The 21,222-nt window shown below is 39.7% G+C and overlaps 1 pseudogene; it reads right to left on the minus strand.

Annotated features, from left to right (window-relative positions):
- Positions 1 to 6,232: 6,232 nt before the first annotated feature.
- The window catches only part of LOC129494598 (dnaJ homolog subfamily A member 1-like), a 138,165-nt pseudogene continuing 123,175 nt past the window's right edge, over positions 6,233 to 21,222 (minus strand).

The following is a 21,222-nucleotide window of genomic DNA, read 5'->3' on the forward strand; positions in this document are numbered from 1 at the left end:
GGAGAGGTCTGCTGTTAATCTAATATTTCTCCCCATAAAAGTTAGAGATTTCTTGTCTCTTGCTGCTTTAAGGATCTTCTCTTTTATCTTTGGAATTTGAAAGTTTCACTATTAAATGTCGAGGTGTTGAGCGGTTTTTATTGATTTTAGGGGGGCTCTCTCTATCTCCTGGATCTGAATGCCTGTTTCCTTTCCTAGGTTAGGAAAGTTCTCAGATAATATTTGTTCAATTACATATTCTGGACCTCTGTCCTTTTCTGCGCCCTCGGGAACCCCAATTAAATGCAGATTTTTCCTTCTGAGGCTGTCATTTATTTCCCTTAACCTATCCTCATGATCTTTTGTTTTTCTCTTTTTTCCTCAGTTTCCCTTCTTGCCATCAACTTGTCTTCTATGTCACGCGCTCATTCTTCTACCTCGTTAACCCTTGTCCTTAGGACTTCTAGTTTGGATTGCATCTCGTTTAACTGATTTTTAATTTCTGCCTCATTAGATCTAAATTCTGCAGTCATGATGTCTCTTGAATCCTTTATGCTTTTTTCTAGAGCCACCAGTAGCTGTATAATAGTGCTTCTGAATTGGCTTTCTGACATTGAATTGTAATCCAAATTTTGTAACTCTGTGGGAGAAAGGACTGTTTCTGATTCTTTCTTTTGAGGTGAGTTTTTCTTTCTAGTCATTTTGCTCAGTGCAGAGTGGCCAAAAACAAGTTGTATTGGGAAAAGGAGAAAAAAAGAGAAGAGAAAAAAGAAAAAAAGAAGAAGAAGAAGAAGAAGAAGAAGAAGAAGAAGAAGAAGAAAGAAGAAGAAGAAGAAGAAGAAGAAGAAGAAGAAGAAGAAGAAGAAGAAGAAGAAGAAGAAGAAGAAAGTAAAAAAGGTAGGGAAGCAAAGAGAAAATAAAAAACAAGGGGGACTATCCTCTGATTCTATATACTGTAAATCCCTGGACTTCCCCTGGAATTTTACAGTGCTGCTTGGTCAATCACTTGCTTTTCCCCTGTCCTTCTAGCTGGGCTTCTGAGGGAGGGGCCTGCTGTGCTGATTCTCAGGTGTAAGCCTCTGGGGGAGCTGCCCAGGCCCCTGCCTGGTGCCCAGCTCAGTGGGAGCTGTTTATCTTGTTTATCCTATGAGGCCACTGTGAGGCTCAGTGGGAGTTGTTATCCTGTGAGGCCCCCGGAGGAGCAACAACACTGGCGGCGGCCAGCTCCCCAGCCCCAGAGTCAGCTCCTGCAGAACTACCGCAGCTCCCAGCCCGCACTGGCCTGGATGCTCCGGGGCGGGTCGCTGATCTGCTCAGCTCGGGCCCCCCAGCGGCAGGAGTGCCCTTGCTGTCCTGGGCCCTCCTGGCCTCTGCCTGTCCCGGGGGGAGCAGCGGATCTTGGGCTGTGTCCCCTGCGCCCTGGGCTCTGGGGCCTGTGCTGTTGGATTCACGCTCCCAGGCTGCGCAGCCCCCTCTCCACGGAGCCTCTGCCGGAGCCGCCCCGAGCTGCTCCAGCGGTGGGGCCCGCACTGCAGCCCTTGAGGGACCTTGGCTGCAGGGTGTGGGGATCTCCCTGGGACGCAGGTGTCTGTTAGTGTCCCAGGGAGCCTGAGGGCATCCCCGCCCCTCCTGGGATCCTGCTCCAACTCCCTGCCAGTGCCTTCTGTCCGGGAAGATTGGTGAAGCTCCTGCTTCTTCGGGCTGGGGCTCTCCTTTCCTGGGGACACTCGCCCCGGCCTTAGCCGGGCTCCTTGCCTGGCCCTCCCCCTTGGATGCTTTTTTATTTCTTTCTCTTTTTTTTTTTTTCCGTCTTCCTACCTTGATAGCAGCGTGAATTCTTCTCACTGTAGCATTCCAGCTGTACTCTCTTTAAATCTCAGGCCGAATTCGTAAGTTTTCAGAATGATTTGAAGGTTATCTAGGTAATTTGTGGGGACAGGTGACTTGGGGACCCTACTCTTCTGCCATCTTGCCCCCTCTCCAAGGCTGGGGAACCATTTTGTAACATGTCCAAATACCTGGGCAAATTTGATCCAGAAAAATGATTACAACTATATTATAAACTGTTAATTTAAAATGTCCTATTGGGGCAGCTCCAGTGGCTCAGCGGTTTAGCGCCGCCTTCAGCCCAGGGCCTGGTCCTGGAGACCAGGATCGAGTCCCACATCGGGCTCCCTGCATGGAGCCTGCTTCTCCCTCTGCCTGTGTCTCTGCCTCTCTCTCTCTGTGTGTGTCTCTCACGAATAAATAAATAAAATCTTTAAAAAATAAAATAAAATGTCTTATTGTAGGGTTCTGACCATGCAAATTTCTATTCTTCACATCACATTTTCTAAGACATATTAATCAAAAAATTCAATATTTATATTTTTAGTAGGCTTTTCAAAATAACTTTTTATGTTATTCACTTAGTATTCCCCCAAAGTAATAATGTAATTTCAATGAAACAACTCAAAATCTTTATTCATAACCATTCCCCACAGAGGAAAAAACATGCACTATTTTCACCCATGTGCACATACACACACATATTAGAGAAAGAACAGAATGAAAGTTATCAGTCGGGATCCCTGGGTGGCGCAGCGGTTTAGCGCCTGCCTTTGGCCCAGGGCGTGATCCTGGAGACCCGGGATCAAATCCCACATCGGGCTCCCGGTGCATGGAGCCTGCTCCCTCTGCCTGTGTCTCTGCCTCTCTCTCTCTCTCTCACTGTGTGCCTATCATAAATAAATAAAAATTTAAAAAAAAGTTATCAGTCATTGACTCAAGAAGCTCTTGCTTTTAAAAATATCATCTTGGGATCCCTGGGTGGCGCAGCGGTTTGGCGCCTGCCTTTGGCCCGGGGTGCGATCCTGGAGACCCGGAATCAAGTCCCACATCAGGCTCCTGGTGCATGGAGCCTGCTTCTCCCTCTGCCTATGTCTCTGCCTCTCTCTCTGTGACTATCATAAATAAATAAAAATTAAAAAATATATCATCTTAGTTGTTAATCAAGCCAAGATAAAAATATACTTGTAGTTACTAGACAGAGTTAAAAAAAATTGAGAAAATTTGGTGCCATGACATTAAAAAGTCTTATAAGTTTCTCAGAGTAGATTTCCTTAGAGAAAAAAAGTATGTGATATTCCCTGATATGGGTCACATGCTTATTTAATCAAGATGTAAAGATTTGACCTGGCCTTTTCGACCAAGAAATTAAAAGTTCAGGTGCACTACACTAGATATGCTGCATATAGAAAGCATTGTCTCCATATAATTGCACAAACGTGACAGTGAGATGACACAACAATGTCTTTTTACCTGTAAAATGTCAGTCTTCATAAAGACAACATTTTGCTGCCAGTACTTTAGCATTAATCTTCCTTAATGTAAAATCAATATTTCAGTGGAGGCTAATTACACTGGGCATTAACTAACAAAAACATCTTGTCTTTTCAAGCATAAAAGGATGCTCCAGAACAAGTTAGCTATGAGTTAATGCTAATTGGCCTGCTGGCAATTTATTTAGTTGTTGCATGGAAAAGGTGATTTATTTCAATGATACAATTTAGTATTCTGTTGCTAAATTGGCAGAGGCTTCCTTATATTCTCCTAGTATAACTAGTGAGTGGAGGATCTAGCTCTGAATATTTGGAGAAACGAGGATCCTCATATTTCCTAAAGAAAGAAAATAGGGTGTTCACCACAGGTGAAGGAACCCTCTTATTTATTTATTCATTTAAATTCAATTAATTAACATATAGTGTATTATTAGTTTCAGAGGTCTAGTTCAGTGATTCATCAGTTGCATTTAACACCCAGTGCTTGTTATATCACCTGCCCTCCATATTGACTGTCACCAACCTGTCCCCACCCACTCCCCTCCAACAACCTGTGGTTTGTTTCTTATGATTAAGAATCTCTTATGGTTTGTTTCCCTCTCTGATTCATCTTGTTTTAGTTTCCCCTCCCATCCCCTGAAGGAACCCTCCTGACGCAAGTGGAACAGGCCAAAAGAAATTATGTGTTTTCTCCAAGATTTTTCATTTATCCTTTATTCTTCCTTTTTAAGATCTCTGCCACTAACCTCCAATCACCCATACACATATTTGGGCTCACTGACAAGACGTGGGGGAGATTAGAAGATATTATGTTTCCAAATGTTAGAATATCCACTAAAATATAAATGCAGAATCCAATTTATGTACAATAAAAGTGAATATTTAAACAATATGTAATTTTGTCATTCCTTAAAATTGATAATATCTATTTCTTTCTAGAATGTGGAATCTCTATGTGTACTATTTCTGCTATAACAAATTACCACAAATTGATGTCTTAAAAATGCAAATTTGTAGTTTCACAGTTCTGAAAGTCAAAAGTCCAAAACCGTTCTCTTCAAGCTAAAATGTAAGCAGGGCTGTATTCCTTTCTGGACACTCTAAAGGAGGATCTCTTTCTTTGCTGAGGCTGCCTGAGGCTCTAGACCTCCATGCTATGTCTTCAAATACATCAATGTTGTATCTCTGACTTTTCTTCCATATTCATATCTCCCTCTAACCCCAGACAGGAATGTTTCTCAGCTTTTAAGGACTAATATATTAGATTTAGCCCTCCTAGGCAATCCAGGAATTTCTCCCATCTTAATTTCCTTAGTTTTAATCACAACTGCAGTGCCTGCTTTGTCACAGGCTCCAGGAATTAGGGCATGGACCTCTTTTTGTTGTTAGTGATAGATTGGTAGTCACTATTCTGTCTATCACAATTAAATACCTTTAAGACAGTATTTGCAACTCAGAAATCAAGAACTTCCAGGAAACTTCTGCATGTCTAAACTTTCTCTCACTATAAAGTGGATGCATGATAAAGCAACAAAAGACACTGAAAGACTGACCCTGAGAAATCCACATAACTGCCATCTCTGTTGTTGGGAAAGATAAAATGGTGTTGATTCTCTTCCAAATCTCATGCTAATGCTTCTCAAGGACAGAACATACTCCTCTGGATGAATGTGAGAGAGGGAGGAAGGAAATAGAAAATAAATACTGGGACTAAAAGAAAACATAACCCTTGACAGTTGGATTAAATTTAAACCATTAACATGGCATGTCACAACTTGGAATACTAAAAGTTTTGCAGAAGAATTTTGTTCAGTTATGTTTGTCCTAAAATATGCTTCCAGTGTTAAGTAGTTAATATGTCTCAAATAATTAAAATACTAATTTATGTTTGTATTTGTGTTTGCTAATTTGTTTTAAATAACCTTTTTTTTTGCTTTGTAATCAGTATATTAAGGAGACATTTATAAATTTCAAACTTGTGAACATGACTTTTAAACATACAATTAAAGCTATTCATCATAATTTGCTATACTACCAACATTAAATTACAGTTACTTTGGAGCATAAGTTAAATGACTTAAAGTAAGCCTGTCACATACCTAGAAGACATCTTCCTGTCTCATACTTGTAAATTAACTTCTCCACGTAAATGTCTCTTCACTCTAAGTTACCCTGCTCCCGAAGTCACTACTCTGAAGCTTATCATAGTCCAAAGAGAAGGAAAAAAATGTAACCAGGACTGTCACACACACACACACACACACACACACACACACACAATTTTTTAAAAGATGGCATAGCAGAGGGGAATGCAATTCTACAAGTGCAAGCCCTCAAGCAGCAGCATATGATAAACCCCTTCTTAAACCCCTTCTTTTTATACCTACCCAGAGAGGTATCCTTTCTATCACTGATACCACAGGCCAAATTACATAGCATGTCATCTTCAAGTAACACTTGAGGCAATGGAATGCAGAGGCATCACAATGAATCCCATTTAACATAACTACAGACCAACACTTCTCTGCAAATTAATAAAGTCTTTGTCTGATTGCCAATTAAATACAAGTTTTAACTTCATAGTTTAACAATTAAGGATCAAACACTGCTAGTCAATACACCTAGCATTTGAGTCTGAACTGTTTCATATACATAGAGCTGCAATCAATTATAAGGTATGGCCTAACAATGCTAGGGGAGATTTTTTTTTAAGTAGTTTTTACAAGTATTAAACGTATCTTGCACACTGAAGCCATCATATACAGGACAAAGTCAAAGCTTTTATATTCAAGTTTATTCTTTTTTTAACTTTTAAAACTGTATTGTAGTTGAATATTAAAACAAAAACAATAGCAAATAATGAGCTATGATTATAATCCTTCACTCATTCACTACTGCATATAAAATACCAGCAGTGTTATTCACTGATCCCATTAAGATGTCTGACACTGAACATCACCTCTAGGATGATGTTCACCATCCTCATATGCTTCCCCATTGTAACGGCGCAGTCTTTCCTGATTGGGATCAAAGTCCATCAGTTCTACCTGGTCCATTTCATCAGTCTCTTCCACTTCCTTGCTCTCAGGTAGGAGTTTTTCCAGCCAAAGAAATTTTATCAGGAGAGAGAAAGCCGTTCTTGGGGAAGTTTACCTTAAATTCGATGATTAGGCAACCCTTCTCATATGGTCTACGATAAATTGGCATGCCTTCGTTGTACCACACACTTGATATCCCCATGCTTGACAGTCTGACCTGGATGAGAGGTGATGACGATGGTTCGGTTGTCAAGAGTAGATACTGGCTTTTGAAAGCCGCACAGGGCTTCAACCAGCTGTATATCCATACACATGAAAAGATCTTCTCCTCGCTGAGTAAAAACAGCATGGTCCTTCTGATCTAAAACAATGATAATATTTCCTGGTTTCAGTCCTGGTTCTTGGTCCCCCTCACCACGGAATGTTACCTTCTAGCCATCTTTCATGCCTTTGTCAGTATGCACTGCTAGAATCTTCTTCTCTTGAACTATCTTCCTTCCGTTGCAGCTTTTACATCTATCTTTAGGACTGATCCGTTCCCCATGGCCCTGGCACTCTATGCACACAGACTGAATTTGCTGAACCATTCTAGTTCCTATCTGATGAATTCTTATTTGCATTCCAGTACATCGACAATTGGGACAACATTCGACTACTCCTTTCTTACCACCTTGGCCTTCACATTTATTGCAAATCACATTCTTTTACAGAGCTAGTTTTCTTGTTGCACAATTATATAAATCTTCTAAGGTTACTGAGAGTTGATGTACAATATTTTTACCTGTCCTTTCTCTCTGCATCCTTCCTCTTCCTCCAAAAAACATATCAAAGATGTCCATGGGGGAACCAAAACCACCACCAGCTCCACCTTCTTTAATTGCCTGTTCTCCTCCTTTGTCATATAATTCTCTTTTCTTTGCATCAAAGAGCACTTCGTAAGCTTGAGAAATCTGTTTAAACTTCTCTCCTTCCTGTAAGCCTTTTTCAATTCCTTCTGGGTGGCATTGGCTTTGACCGCCAAAACATCATAGTAAGTAAGTTGTTTCTTTCACCATTTTCTACAGCTGGTGAGAGCACCAAGGAGGGTGTGGGGGAGTGGGAAGGAGAGCGTTGCTGGGCACAGCTTGGGCAGCCGGGGCTCCTCCACGTCTCACAGAGCGTTCTGGAAAGTTCTACCAACTTTTTTTTTTAAACCTTTATTTTTGAGAACTGTACTTCTAGAAGGATTTATAAACAATGCTATGAGTTTATCAAATGAGTTCATTTTCCTTGTGATAGAGCAAAAGCTTTGAGTGGCTTTAGGCTACAGTGCATCTCAGTGGGTTCCTAATTCCCAAAATTTAAAGATAGACAAAGTCTAATATCTCTTGTCTCCATTACATCTAGTAAATGAAAGTGAGTTTATATATACGTATTTTTTTTTTACCTATTGTGAAGAGTTACAAATCTATGTGTCCAAAACAGTTTCAGGGTACAGTTGTTTGAGCATCCAGCTCTTGGTTTTGGCTCACTTCATGATCTTGGGGGTTGTGGGACTGAGCCCTTCATCAGGTTCTGTTCTCAGCGTGGAGTTTGTTCCTCTCCCTTACCCTGCTGTGCTCTTTCTAAAATAAATAAAATCTTTAAAACAAAAACAAAAGCAAACAAAACAAAATAAAATAGTTTCAAAAGGGCATGTGTGTGACTTATTTACTTATTTTTCATTGTTTTAAACTTTAATATTTGAGTAGAGTTGATACAGTGTTACATTAGCTTCATGTGTAAAACATAATGATTCAACTTCACTGTATGTTATGCTATGCTCAGGACAAGTGTAGCTACCATCTGTCACCATATACAAGCATATATGTGACTTAAAATAAAGGAAGAATAAGATAATATTGTTAATCCATTAAGGTTTTTGGACTTTGGGGGAGGGGCAAGATGGCGGAAGAGCAGGGTCCCCAAATCACCTGTCCCCACCAAATTACCTAGATGACCTTCAAACCATCCTGAAAATCTACGAATTCGGCCTGAGATGTAAAGAGAGACCAGCTGGAACGCTACAGTGAGAAGAGTCCGCGCTTCTATCAAGGTAGGAAGACGGGGAAGAAGAAATAAAGGAACAAAAGGCCTCCGAGGGGGAGGGGCCCCGCGAGGAGCCGGGCTAGGGCCGGGGCGAGTGTCCCCAGGACAGGAGAGCCCCGTCCCGGAGGAGCAGGAGCTGCACCAACCTTCCCGGGCGGGCGGAAAGGGGCTCGCAGGGAGTTGGAGCAGGACCCAGGAGGGCGGGGATGCCCTCGGGCTCCCGGGGACACTAACAGACACCTGCGCCCCGGGGAGTGCGCCGAGCTCCCTAAGGGCTGCAGCGCGCACGGCGGGACCCGGAGCAGCTCGGAGGGGCTCGGGCGGGCTCCGCGGAGGGGGCTGCGGGGCGGGAGCGCGAATCCAACAGCGCAGGCCCCGGAGTACAGGGCGCCGGGACACAGCCCAGGATCCGGCCTCCCCGGGACAGGCAGAGGCCGGGAGGGCCCAGGACAGCGAGGACGCTCCTGCCCCGAGCTGAGCAGATCAGCGGCCCCGCCCGGAGCCTCCAGGCCCTGCAGACGGAGAACCGAGAGCCCCGAGCCACGTAGTTCCTGCGGAGGCTGAATCCAGGCTTCCAGAGTTGCCATAGCAACTGCGGCTGATCCTCCTGGGGCCCCACGGGGTAAACAGCCCCCGCTGAGCCCTGCAGGAGGCAGGGGCAGAGCAGCTCCCCCAAGTGCTAACACCTGAGAATCAGCACAGCAGGCCCCTCCCCCAGAAGACCAGCTGGACGGACCAGTGATACTCCCCCGTGTTCCAATACATCTTGTTTTTGGCCACTCTGCACTGAGCAAAATGACTAGAAGGAAAACCTCACCTCAAAAGAAAGAATCAGAAACAGCCCTCTCTCCCACAGAGTTACAAAATCTGGATTACAATTCAAAGTCAGAAAGCCAATTCAGAAGCACTATTCTACAGCTACTGGTGGCTCTAGAAAAAAGCATTAAGGACTCACGAGACTTCATGACTGCAGAATTTAGATCCAATCAGGCAGAAATTAAAAATCAACTGAATGAGATGCAATCCAAACTAGAAGTCCTAACGACGAGGGTTAACGAGGTGGAAGAACGAGTGAGTGACATAGAAGACAAGGTGATGGCAAAGAGGGAAACTGAGGAAAAAAGAGACAGACAATTAAAAGACCATGAAGACAGATTAAGGGAAATAAATGACAACCTAAGGAAGAAAAACCTACGCTTAATTGGGGTTCCCGAGGGCGCCGAAAGGGACAGAGGGCCAGAATATGTGTTTGAACAAATCCTAGCTGAAAACTTTCCCGCTCTGGGAAGGGAAACAGGCATTCAGATCCAGGAAATAGAGAGATCCCCCCCTAAAATCAATAAAAACCGTTCAGCACCTCGACATTTAATAGTGAAGCTTGCAAATTCCAAAGATAAAGAGAAGATCCTTAAAGCAGCAAGAGACAAGAAGTCCTTGACATTCATGGGGAGGAATATTAGGGTAACAGCAGACCTCTCCACAGAGACCTGGCAGGCCAGAAAGGGCTGGCAGGATATATTCAGGGTCCTAAATGAGAAGAACATGCAACCAAGAATACTTTATCCAGCAAGGCTCTCATTCAAAGTGGAAGGAGAGATAAAGAGCTTCCAAGACAGGCAGGAACTGAAAGAATATGTGACCTCCAAACCAGCTCTGCAAGAAATTTTAAGGGGGACTCTTAAAACTCCCCTTTAAGAAGAAGTTCAGTGGAACAATCCACAAAAACAAGGACTAAATAGATATCATGATGACACTAAACTCATATCTGTCAATAGTAACTCTGAACGTGAATGGGCTTAATGACCCCATCAAAAGGCGCAGGGTTTCAGACTGGATAAAAAAGCAGGACCCATCTATTTGCTGTCTACAAGAGACTCATTTTAGACAGAAGGACACCTACAACCTGAAAATAAAAGGTTGGAGAACCATTTACCATTCAAATGGTTCTCAAAATATACCCTAAAAACTATAGAACACTTCTGAAAGAAATTGAGGAAGACACAAAGAGTTGGAAAAATATTCCATGCTCATGGATTGGCAGAATTAATATTGTGAAAATGTCAATGTTACCCAGGGCAATTTACACGTATAATGCAATCCCTATCAAAATACCATGGACTTTCTTCAGAGACTTAGAACAAATTATTTTAAGATTTGTGTGGAATCAGAAAAGACCCCAAACAGCCAGGGGAATTTTAAAAAAGAAAACCATATCTGGGGGCATCACAATGCCAGATTTCAGGTTGTACTACAAAGCTGTGTTCATCAAGACAGTGTGGTACTGGCACAAAAACAGACATATAGATCAATGGAACAGAATAGAGAACCCAGAAGTGGACCCTGAACTTTATGGTCAACTAATATTCGATAAAGGAGGAAAGACGATCCACTGGAAGAAAGACAGTCTCTTCAATAAATGGTGCTGGGAAAATTGGACATCCACATGCAGAAGAATGAAACTGGACCACTCTCTTGCACCATACACAAAGATAAACTCAAAATAGATGAAAGATCTAAATGTGAGACAAGATTCCAACAAAATCCCAGAGGAGAACTCAGGCAACACCCTTTTTGAACTTGGCCACAGTAACCGGAGAAGGACAGTGTATGTTCTCATTCATTTGGGGAATATGAATAATAGTGAAAGGGAATATAAGGGAAGGAGAAGAAATGTGTGAGAAATATCAGAAAGGGAGACAGAACATAAAGACTTCTAACTCTGGGAAATGAACTAGGGGTGGTGGAGGGGGAGGAGGGCGGGGGTGGGGGTGAATGGGTGATGGGCACTGATGGGTACACTTGACGGGATGAGCACTGGGTGTTATTCTGTATGTTGGTAAATTGAACACCAATAAAATTAATTTATAAAAAAAAGGTTTTTGGACTTTACTTAATACCATAATGTAGCTTACCATGTCCTGACTACTATAGAAATATTCTCTGATTTTTAAAAATATTAATGAGTATAGGAACATGTTGATACATAAAAGTAAATGTACCTAACATTTGTCATTTCATATGCTTCCTACTTTTCTCATTTTCTATATGTGCATGACACTGTGTTAAGCATAGATATGCCATATTGCAAACTGATCTCTCTGTAGAATTACATGTAAGTACCTAAAAATTTTACTGTGACACTGTGACATGACATATATAAATATATATGTTATTTCATATTAATATATTATTCATGTATATTTCATATATATTAGCTAAGATTTTCATTGTCGAAACCCCAAATAATTTCAGAAGACATAGTTTATTAATTCCTTTGGTATGAAAGTGAGAGTGGCAAAATCTTATCACTCACTTTATAGACAGTTACACAGAAACACTTAAAGACAGTGATGATAGAAGAGAATTTAAGTCCCTTTTTCTAGCCCTCACATGTTTTCTATATTTCAACTTGTATAAGCTCATTCTCTGCTATACATTTGGCAATTTGGAAATGAGAGAAAATTCTCTCTCTGGGGAGCAAAATGACACTGATAAACTTTGCAGAGACTCGACTGCCACCACTTCTCCAACTTAAAGGACTTTTCCTTTCTGAGACAGAAAATTCAGTAGTTATAAATGAAAACGAAAAAACTTAAAAAGAAAATTTCTTCAAAGAACTAGTTTAGAGTAAAAAATAAGAGTAAAAAATAAGAAGCATCAGAAGAAATATAAGGTCATCAAAATTACTCAGAAAAAAGAGGATTTTCTTTTTTCTTTTTTTATAAACAAATCTGAATCATCTCTAAAGGTATAATTAACTGAGATGGAAAAGAGAACACTGCACCAAACTATAAGTAGGTCAGCTCATTTGAGGTTCTTGGCTGCATAGGCTCTGACAGCTGGCTGAATATATATATATATATATATATATATATATATATATATATATACACACACATATATATATATTATGTATATAGTATGCAGGTTCCAGTGATTTATTAGTCTTTCTTTCCCTAATGTCTGTTATATACATTTTTTTAAAAGTGGAAAAGAAAACCTATAGCTTTTCCTTTTTGCTTAGCAAAGACCTACACTGGAGACTTGAGTGTAATTATGAAATGGAGTTAGCTGTATCCAAGTACATGAAACACATTTTTAATTGTGTTTAAACACAGAGGAACTATGATTGATGAAAGAAAGTTTTGGTATTTTTCTAGTGCTATAGATATTTTACCTAAATTTTACTTCAGATAATAATTTCTAACATTTTAAATACTGAACATAACTCTTTCTCACTAAACACCCATAGACAATTGAACACAGAAGTATTAGTATTCCTCCCCTTAAAAATCCTTAAATTTTGCAAGTAATAAAATTCTTGGAAAGTGAAAGTGACCTGTTTCCAGACACAAGCAAATCCCACCATGCCTGATTCATGAGATTCATTTGACCCATTTCAAGGACGTCCACAGCAATTCATCACTTGTGTCTCCCTAAGTAACCAATTATTTTTAATATTCCATTGGGGAAAGTGTGCTTAATTGTATCTTCATTTTGGAAAGCTAAATCCTATACTTTGAACATATTTGAAATACTGTCTCTCTGAATCTTGGCTTGTAATTATTTTTTAAAGAGTTTATTTATTTATTCATGAGAGACACACAGAGAGAGGCAGAGACATAGGCAGAGGAAGAAGCAGGCTGTCTGTGGGGAGCCCAATGCAGAACTCGATACCGGGACCCCGGGATCACCACCTGAGCAAAAGGTAGATGCTCAACCACTGAGCCACCCAGGGACTCCTTGACTTGTAATTGTAACTATGCCTGTTACCCCATTCTTGACACTCTTCCAACCACTTTTACTTAACAAACCATCTCTTTTTTAATTCATGTCATGTCAGTCTTTTCAGATCCAGCTCAAGTGAAACTGCTATAATCTCCTTACTACCTCAAATCTCTGCAAGTGGTCTTCTGCTCCCATCACCCTACGAATGATATAGATGATTATATTACTAAGACCAGTGGAAAATATGGTCCATATATCACCTAAAATTAGCCAGAGGTGAGAATATTATAATTTGTATCTCATTTATTACTTTTTTTTCCGTATATGACTTCCAAGAAATTACATTTCTGTCTCTCTTTGTCTTCTTTCAGAGCTCGTATTCTCTAGCCAGTTTCTCCAGAAAAGCTGCAAATAATCTCTGCTCCACATTTCCTTACTCTCTTTGAAATATTTGTGTAACTATAGGCTGAAGCATATAAAATTTATACGTTCAACACACACATTTATTAGTACTTCATCATTATTATCTGATGTGTATATCAAACAATACATTTGAAATTGAGCTAATATTCATGTTTTTTTTTAAATTTTTATTTATTTATGATAGTCACAGAGAGAGAGAGAGAGGCAGAGACACAGGCAGAGGGAGAAGCAGGCTCCATGCATCGGAAGCCCGACGTGGGATTCGATCCCGGGTCTCCAGGATCGCGCCCTGGGCCAAAGACAGGCGCCAAACCGCTGCGCCACCCAGGGATCCCGAAATTGAGCTAATATTCAAAAGGTACTTATAATAGACCCTGGCCTACAGTAAACAAGCATTTGTTGTATAGAAATACATGTTGCATAGTGGAGTGTTTAGAAGTATAAACTTTATCACCAGCCAAGCCAGATCTGAAGAATAACTTTAATAAATATGATATCATAATACTTGCTTCATACTGTTACAGTCTTTATGATGATTAAATAAAATAGTTATCACACTGGGCAGTGTGTAGAAATGCCTGGATAGGTTATTATTATTATTTTTAAAATTTTTATTTATTCATGAGAGAAACAGAGAGAGGCAGAGAAATAGGTAGAGGGAGAGGCAGGTTCCCCAGAGTGAGACTGGTGTGGGACTTGATCCCAGGACCCCAGGATCACCATCTGAGCCAAAGGCAGATGCTCAACCACCAAGCCATCCAGGCGCCCCTAGATAGGTTATTATTATTGTTAATAACACTTAAAAACAGACCACATATTCTATTTAATTTTCCTCCTACATGTCCATGAAATCTTAACCCCATTTTAACATTCTTACCAACACGGCTTTAGATCAATCCCTTATCATTTGTTGCTTATATTGCTGGAATATTTTTCTAATAAGATCTTCACCATTCAAATTAATTTCCCAAAAACTCAGTTAAAATATTATTCAAAAAATCAAAATCGGTCATAGTACTCCTAACTTAAATTTATTCATGGTTTTGCATGTATTTACTGAATACTTTTAAACTCCTGCTTAAAACATTCAAGATTTTCTTCTACTTCTCCAGGTTTACCTCCCATCACCAACACTCTTACATTCTATGTTACAACCATACTCAATCACTTTTAGTACTCCTGATGGATCATGTTATCTGTTATGTTTGGGCCTTTGATATGAAGTACATTCTATCCTGTCTCAAGTTTCTCTGGTTTGCATAGCACATTATTTTTCTTTCCCTCAAAATTTTTCTGATCCTTCAATCTCAGTTCTTAACCCCTTTTGTATTCTTACATGGTATTCTGTGTATTTCCTACTGTAACACATAATAACCTATATTTTAACCATCAGTTCACTTGTCAGAAGAACAGAGAATATGATTGTCTTTGTATTCTTCATGCCCAGCCCGGTACCTGGTACATTGCATGACAGTAAGAGTTATGACAGAATATGAGTAAAGTGATATCGAATCCAAGCATCATCAATTTTAATCTAAGATCTGTGAAGGTAAGAATTATATATTAGAATTCCCTGTATTCTTTATGGCTTCGAGGTCAATAATAATTTATTAATATTTGCAACTTTCCTTTGCTCCTTTTAAATAATTTATTATTCTTTTGTCTTTTCCATAGCAGTAAGGTCTAGCAGGTTACAACATGTATAGACCTGTGACAGTATTACAGACTTAGAAAGTAGACACGGGGGGAAAATTCAGTCCATTTCTCTCAAGAATACTATAATAATGACTTTCAATATTTATCTTATCATTGACTCTCCCAACCACAAACAGTATGACAGTGAACAGAACCCCCTAAAAAACTTTCTGAAAAGCACTGTTGCTGTTTGAGGAGTTAAGTAAATTGATCAATAAGGTATTCACAAATTCAAATACCATGTCAATTTTTATTAGTGTTTTTCTAAAAGTTTAATCTAATATCCTATCTAATTAAGACATATCATTTTTTAAAATTCTGGATATTAAAGGCATTAAAGAAAATATTCAAGGTATCCGAAAAAGTTTCAATAAATTCTATATGTAGGTTTGCCCATAGCAAATTACTTGCCCAAAAAACAAATTTAAAATTGTCAAGCAGCTGTTGTTTTTTAAATAAATCAATTTCCTTATAATTACTGAAAGGTCTCAGATATGGCATTAATATGGCTCCAAATATGACATTTTTTCTCACTACAGAAAATAAAATAATTTTAAAGAGCACATTAAGAAAACATATACCCATATGAATGTAAACTTCCAAAGTATTCACTACCTATAAGGGCCATGAAAATTATTATATCCGCTATAAATATACAAGACATTCTCTTACTCAGTTATTAGAAAACTATGACCCAGATGTCAAATATGGTCCATTGCTTGTTTTTATAAAGTCTACTGCATCACAGTAATACCCATATCTTTGTATTATGTATGGCTGCTTTCTCACTAGGATGAGAGAGTTGAGTGGTTGCAGAGGTCATACATCCCTCAAAGCCTAAAATATTTATTATCTGGCACTTAAAAAAGTTTGCTCACCACTGCTGAAACTCTTGCAATAAATTTATTGTACTGTATCTGATCAAATCATAAGACAATCTTCCCAAACCACAACATTCATCTACTATAGATGTCCATATATTTTGACATGGACACACCTGTGCATACAAACATACACACACTATATATATACATATATTTACATGTATATGTATGTATGCATATATATGCATATATGTATATATAGGTATATATATTTATGTACAGTATTTTTTAAAAATCTGGCCACATAGAAACACTTTTACCATGACAAAACAAATTGGCACTGTCCTTTAACAACACTGAATAAGGGGAGGGGCAAGATGGCGGAAGAGCAGGGTCCCCAAATCGCCTGTCCCCACCAAATTACCTAGATAACCTTCAAACCATCCTGAAAATTTACGAATTCGGCCTGAGATGTAAAGAGAGACCAGCTGGAATGCTACAGTGAGAAGAGTCCGCGCTTCTCTCAAGGTAGGAAGACGGGGAAAAAGAAATAAAGACACAAAAGGCCTCCGAGGGGGAGGGGCCCCGCGAGGAGCCGGGCTGAGGCTGGGGCGAGTGTCCCCAGGACGCTCCTGCCCCGAGCTGAGCAGATCAGCGGCCACGCCCCGGAGCCTCCAGGCCCTGCAGACGCAGCACCGAGAGCCCCGAGCACCGTAGTTCCTGCGAGAGAGAAGAGAGAGAAACTACTTTAATTACCAAAGGCAGCGAATAGGAGCTGTCCCCAGTTGTCAGAGTAGACACTGGGAACACTTGTTAACACTGGATAAGGTATTCAGAAGAGTTTAGTTTAATAAAGGAAAATTAACCCTAGACCCAACACTACTCTTGTCTTCTTAATTGAAAAGGACTAAAAGCAAGACTCTAAAGGATCAGGAACCATATCCCAGAACAAAGTTTTATAATATTTAAAGAAATTCAATGATATTTACAACCCAGCAAAATAAAATTTGCAATATGTGACTACTAAATAAAAAAGAAACAAGAACAAAACTATTATCAGGCACCATAAAAGCAAGACTATCATGCCAGGAGAAAAAATACCAATCGCTTGAAAATTGCCCAGCAATAAACATTTAAGAATTAGTAGACTGAAAAATAACAGAACCAAATGTGAGGGAGATACAGACAATCCTGAAATAAATGATACTAAAAATTTTCCAAGTTTTATGAAAAAAAAAAAAAAACTATTGATTCAAAAGCTAAATGAGGGGATCCCTGGGTGACTCGGGTGGTTCAGCACCTGCCTTTGGCCCAGGGTGTGATCCTGTAGTCCCGGGATCAAGTCACACATCAGGCTCCCTGCATGGAGCCTGCTTCTCCCTCTGCCTGTGTCTCTGTCTCTCTGTCTCTCTCTCTCTCTCTCTGTCTCTCATGAATAAATAATTAAAAAAAAAAAAGCTAAATTAATTACAAGCATACAGGTGCCTGGGTGGCTCAGTCAGTTAAGTGTCCCAACTCTTGGTCTCAGCTCAGGTCTTGATCTCAGGGTCATGAGTTCAAGCCCCATGTTTGGGCTCCATGCCTAGTGTGAAGCCCACTAAAAAAATGAATCAGAAGCACAAGGAAGAAGAAGAAGAAGAAGAAGAAGAAGAAGAAGAAGAAGAAGAAGAAGAAGAAGAAGAAGAAGAGAAGAAGAAGAAGAAGAAGAAGAAGAAGAAGAAGAAGAAGAAGAAGAAGAAGAAGAAGGAGGAGGAGGAGGAGGAGGAGGAGGAGGAAAGTAAACAAAAGAACATCATCATCCAATTACTTAAAATCAGTAATAAGGAGAAAATCTTATAGTTTTCAGTATACAGGTCTTTCACCTCCTTGGTTAAATTTCCTGGGTATTTTATTCTTTTTCATGCACTTGTAGATTGGGTTGTTTTCTTAATGTCTCCAATAGTTTATTGTTTGTGAATAAAAATGCAACAGATTTCAGTATGACATGCAACTTTCTAATTCAGTTGTAATATTTTATTCAGTTCTAATATTTTTTGTGGAATCTTTATTTTTTTTTTAATTTTATGATAGTCACAGAGAGAGAGAGAGAGAGAGAGGCAGATACATAGGCAGAGGGAGAAGCAGGCTCCATGCACCGGGAGCCCGACGTGGGATTCGATCCAGGGTCTCCAGGATCGCGCCCTGGGCCAAAGGCAGGCGCCAAACCGCTGCGCCACCCAGGGATCCCTTGTGGAATCTTTATATATAATTTTCTACATATAATATGGCATCTGCAAATAGTGACAGTTTTACTTCTTCCTTTTCAACCTGGATGCATTTCATTTATTTTTCTTGCCTAATTGCTCTGGCTAGAATTTCCAATACTATGATGAATAAAAATGGTGAGAGTAGTGCTTTCATTTTTTCATTGTTGAGTATTATGTTAGGTATGGACTTATCACTATTGGTTTTATTATGTTCTTCTTATATCTATTTTGTCAAGAGTTTTTAATCAGAAATGGGTGTTGAATTTTGTCTAATGTTTTTTTGGCACCTATTAAAATGATCATGTTATTTTATATTCCCTTTCACTATTATTCATATTCCCCAAATGAATGAGAACATACACTGTTTGTCCTTCTCCGATTGACTTACTTCACTCAGCATAATACCCTCCAGTTCCATCCACGTTGAAGCAAATGGTGGGTATTTGTCGTTTCTAATGGCTGAGTAATATTCCATTGTATACATAAACCACATATTCTTTATCCATTCATCTTTCGATGGACACCGAGGCTCCTTCCACAGTTTGGCTATTGTGGACATGGCTGCTAGAAACATCGGGGTGCAGGTGTCCCGGCGTTTCATTGCATCTGAATCTTTGGGGTAAATCCCTAACAGTGCAATTGCTGGGTGTAGGGCAGGTCTATTTTTAACTCTTTGAGGAACCTCCACACAGTTTTCCAGAGTGGCTGCACCAGTTCACATTCCCACCAACAGTGTAAGAGTGTTCCCTTTTCTCCACATCCTCTCCAACATTTGTGGTTTCCTGTCTTGTTAATTTTCCCCATTCTCACTGGTGTGAGGTGGTATCTCATTGTGGTTTTGATTTGTATTTCCCTGATGGCAAGTGATGCAGAGCATTTTCTCATGTGCATGTTGGCCATGTCTATGTCTTCCTCTGTGAGATTTCTCTTCATGTCTTTTGCCCATTTCATGATTGGATTGTTTGTTTCTTTGGTGTTGAGTTTAATAAGTTCTTTATAGATCTTGGAAACTAGCCCTTTATCTGATATGTTATTTGCAAATATCTTCTCCCATTCTGTAGGTTGTCTTTTAGTTTTGTTGACTGTATCTTTTGCTGTGCAAAAGCTTCTTATCTTGATGAAGTCCCAATAGTTCATTTTTGCTTTTGTTTCTTTTGCTTTCGTGGATGTATCTTGCAAGAAGTTACTGTGGCCAAGTTCAAAAAGGGTGTTGCCTGTGTTCTCCTCTAGGATTTTGATGGAATCTTGTCTCACATTTAGATCTTTCATGCATTTTGAGTTTATCTTTGTGTATGGTGCAAGAGAGTGGTCTAGTTTCATTCTTCTGCATGTGGATGTCCAATTTTCCCAGCACCATTTATTGAAGAGACTGTCTTTCTTCCAATGGATAGTCTTTCCTCCATTATCGAATATTAGTTGACCATAAAATTCAGGGTCCACTTCAGGGTTCTCTATTCTGTTCCATTGATCTATGTGTCTGTTTCTGTGCCAGTACCACACTGTCTTGATGACCACAGCTTTGTAGTATAACCTGAAATCTGGCATTGTGATGCCCCCAGATATGGTTTTCTTTTTTAAAATTCCCCTGGCTATTCAGGGTCTCTTCTGATTCCACACATAACTTAAAATAATTTGTTCTAACTCTCTGAAGAAAGTCCGTGGTATTTTGATAGGGATTGCATTAAACGTGTAAATTGCCCTGGGTAACATTAAGATTTTCACAATATTAATTCTTCCAATCCATGAGCATGGAATATTTTTCCATCTCTTTGTGTCTTCCTCAATTTCTTTCAGAAGTGTTCTATAGTTTTTAGGGTATAGATCCTTTACCTCTTTGGTTAGGTTTATTCCTAGGTATCTTATGCTTTTGGGTCCAATTGTAAATGGGATTGACTCCTTAATTTGTCTTTCTTCAGTCTCATCTAAGTGTATAGGAATGCCATTGATTTCTGGGAATTGATTTTGTATCCTGTCATGCTAACAAATTGCTGTATGAGTTCTAGCAATCTTGGGGTGGAGGCTTTTGGGTTTTCTATGTAGAGTATCATGTCATCGGCGAAGAGGGAGAGTTTGACTTCTTCTTTGCCAATTTGAATGCCTTTAATGTCTTTTTGTTGTCTGATTGCTGAGGCTAGGACTTCCAATACTATGTTGAATAGCAGTGGTGAGAGTGGACATCCCTGTCTTGTTCCTGATCTTAGGCGAAAGGCTCCCAATGCTTCCCCATTGAGAATGATATTTGCTGTGGGCTTTTCGTAGATGGTTTTTAAGATGTCGAGGAAAGTTCCCTCTATCCCTATACTCTGAAGAGTTTTGATCAGGAATGGATGCTGTATTTTGTCAAATGCTTTCTCTGCATCTAATGAGAGGATCATATGGTTCTTGGTTTTTCTCTTGCTGATATGATGAATCATTGATTGTTTTACAAGTGTTGAACCAGCCTTGTGTCCCGGGGATAAATCCTACTTGGTCATGGTGAATAATTTTCTTAATGTGTTGTTGGATCCTATTGGCTAGTATCTTGTTGAGAATTTTTGCATCCATGTTCATCAGGGATATTGGTCTGTAATTCTCCTTTTTGGTGGGGTCTTTGTCTGGTTTTGGAATTAAGGTGATGCTTGCCTCATAGAATGAATTTGGAAGTACTCCATCTCTTTCTATTTTTCCAAACAGCTTTAGTAGAATAGGTATGATTTTTTCATTAAACGTTTGATAGAATTCCCCTGGGAAGCCATCTGGCCCTGGACTCTTGTGTCTTGGGAGGTTTTTGATGACTTCTTCAATTTCCTCCCTGGTTATTGGCCTGTTCAGGTTTTCTATTTCTTCCTGCTCCAGTTTTGGTAGTTTGTGGCTTTCCAGGAATGCGTCCATTTCTTCTAGATTGCCTGATTTATTGGCATAG

This window comes from Nyctereutes procyonoides, unplaced genomic scaffold (assembly GCF_905146905.1).
Source record: "Nyctereutes procyonoides isolate TBG_1078 unplaced genomic scaffold, NYPRO_anot_genome, whole genome shotgun sequence".
In the NCBI taxonomy this organism is placed as follows: Eukaryota; Metazoa; Chordata; class Mammalia; order Carnivora; family Canidae; genus Nyctereutes; species Nyctereutes procyonoides.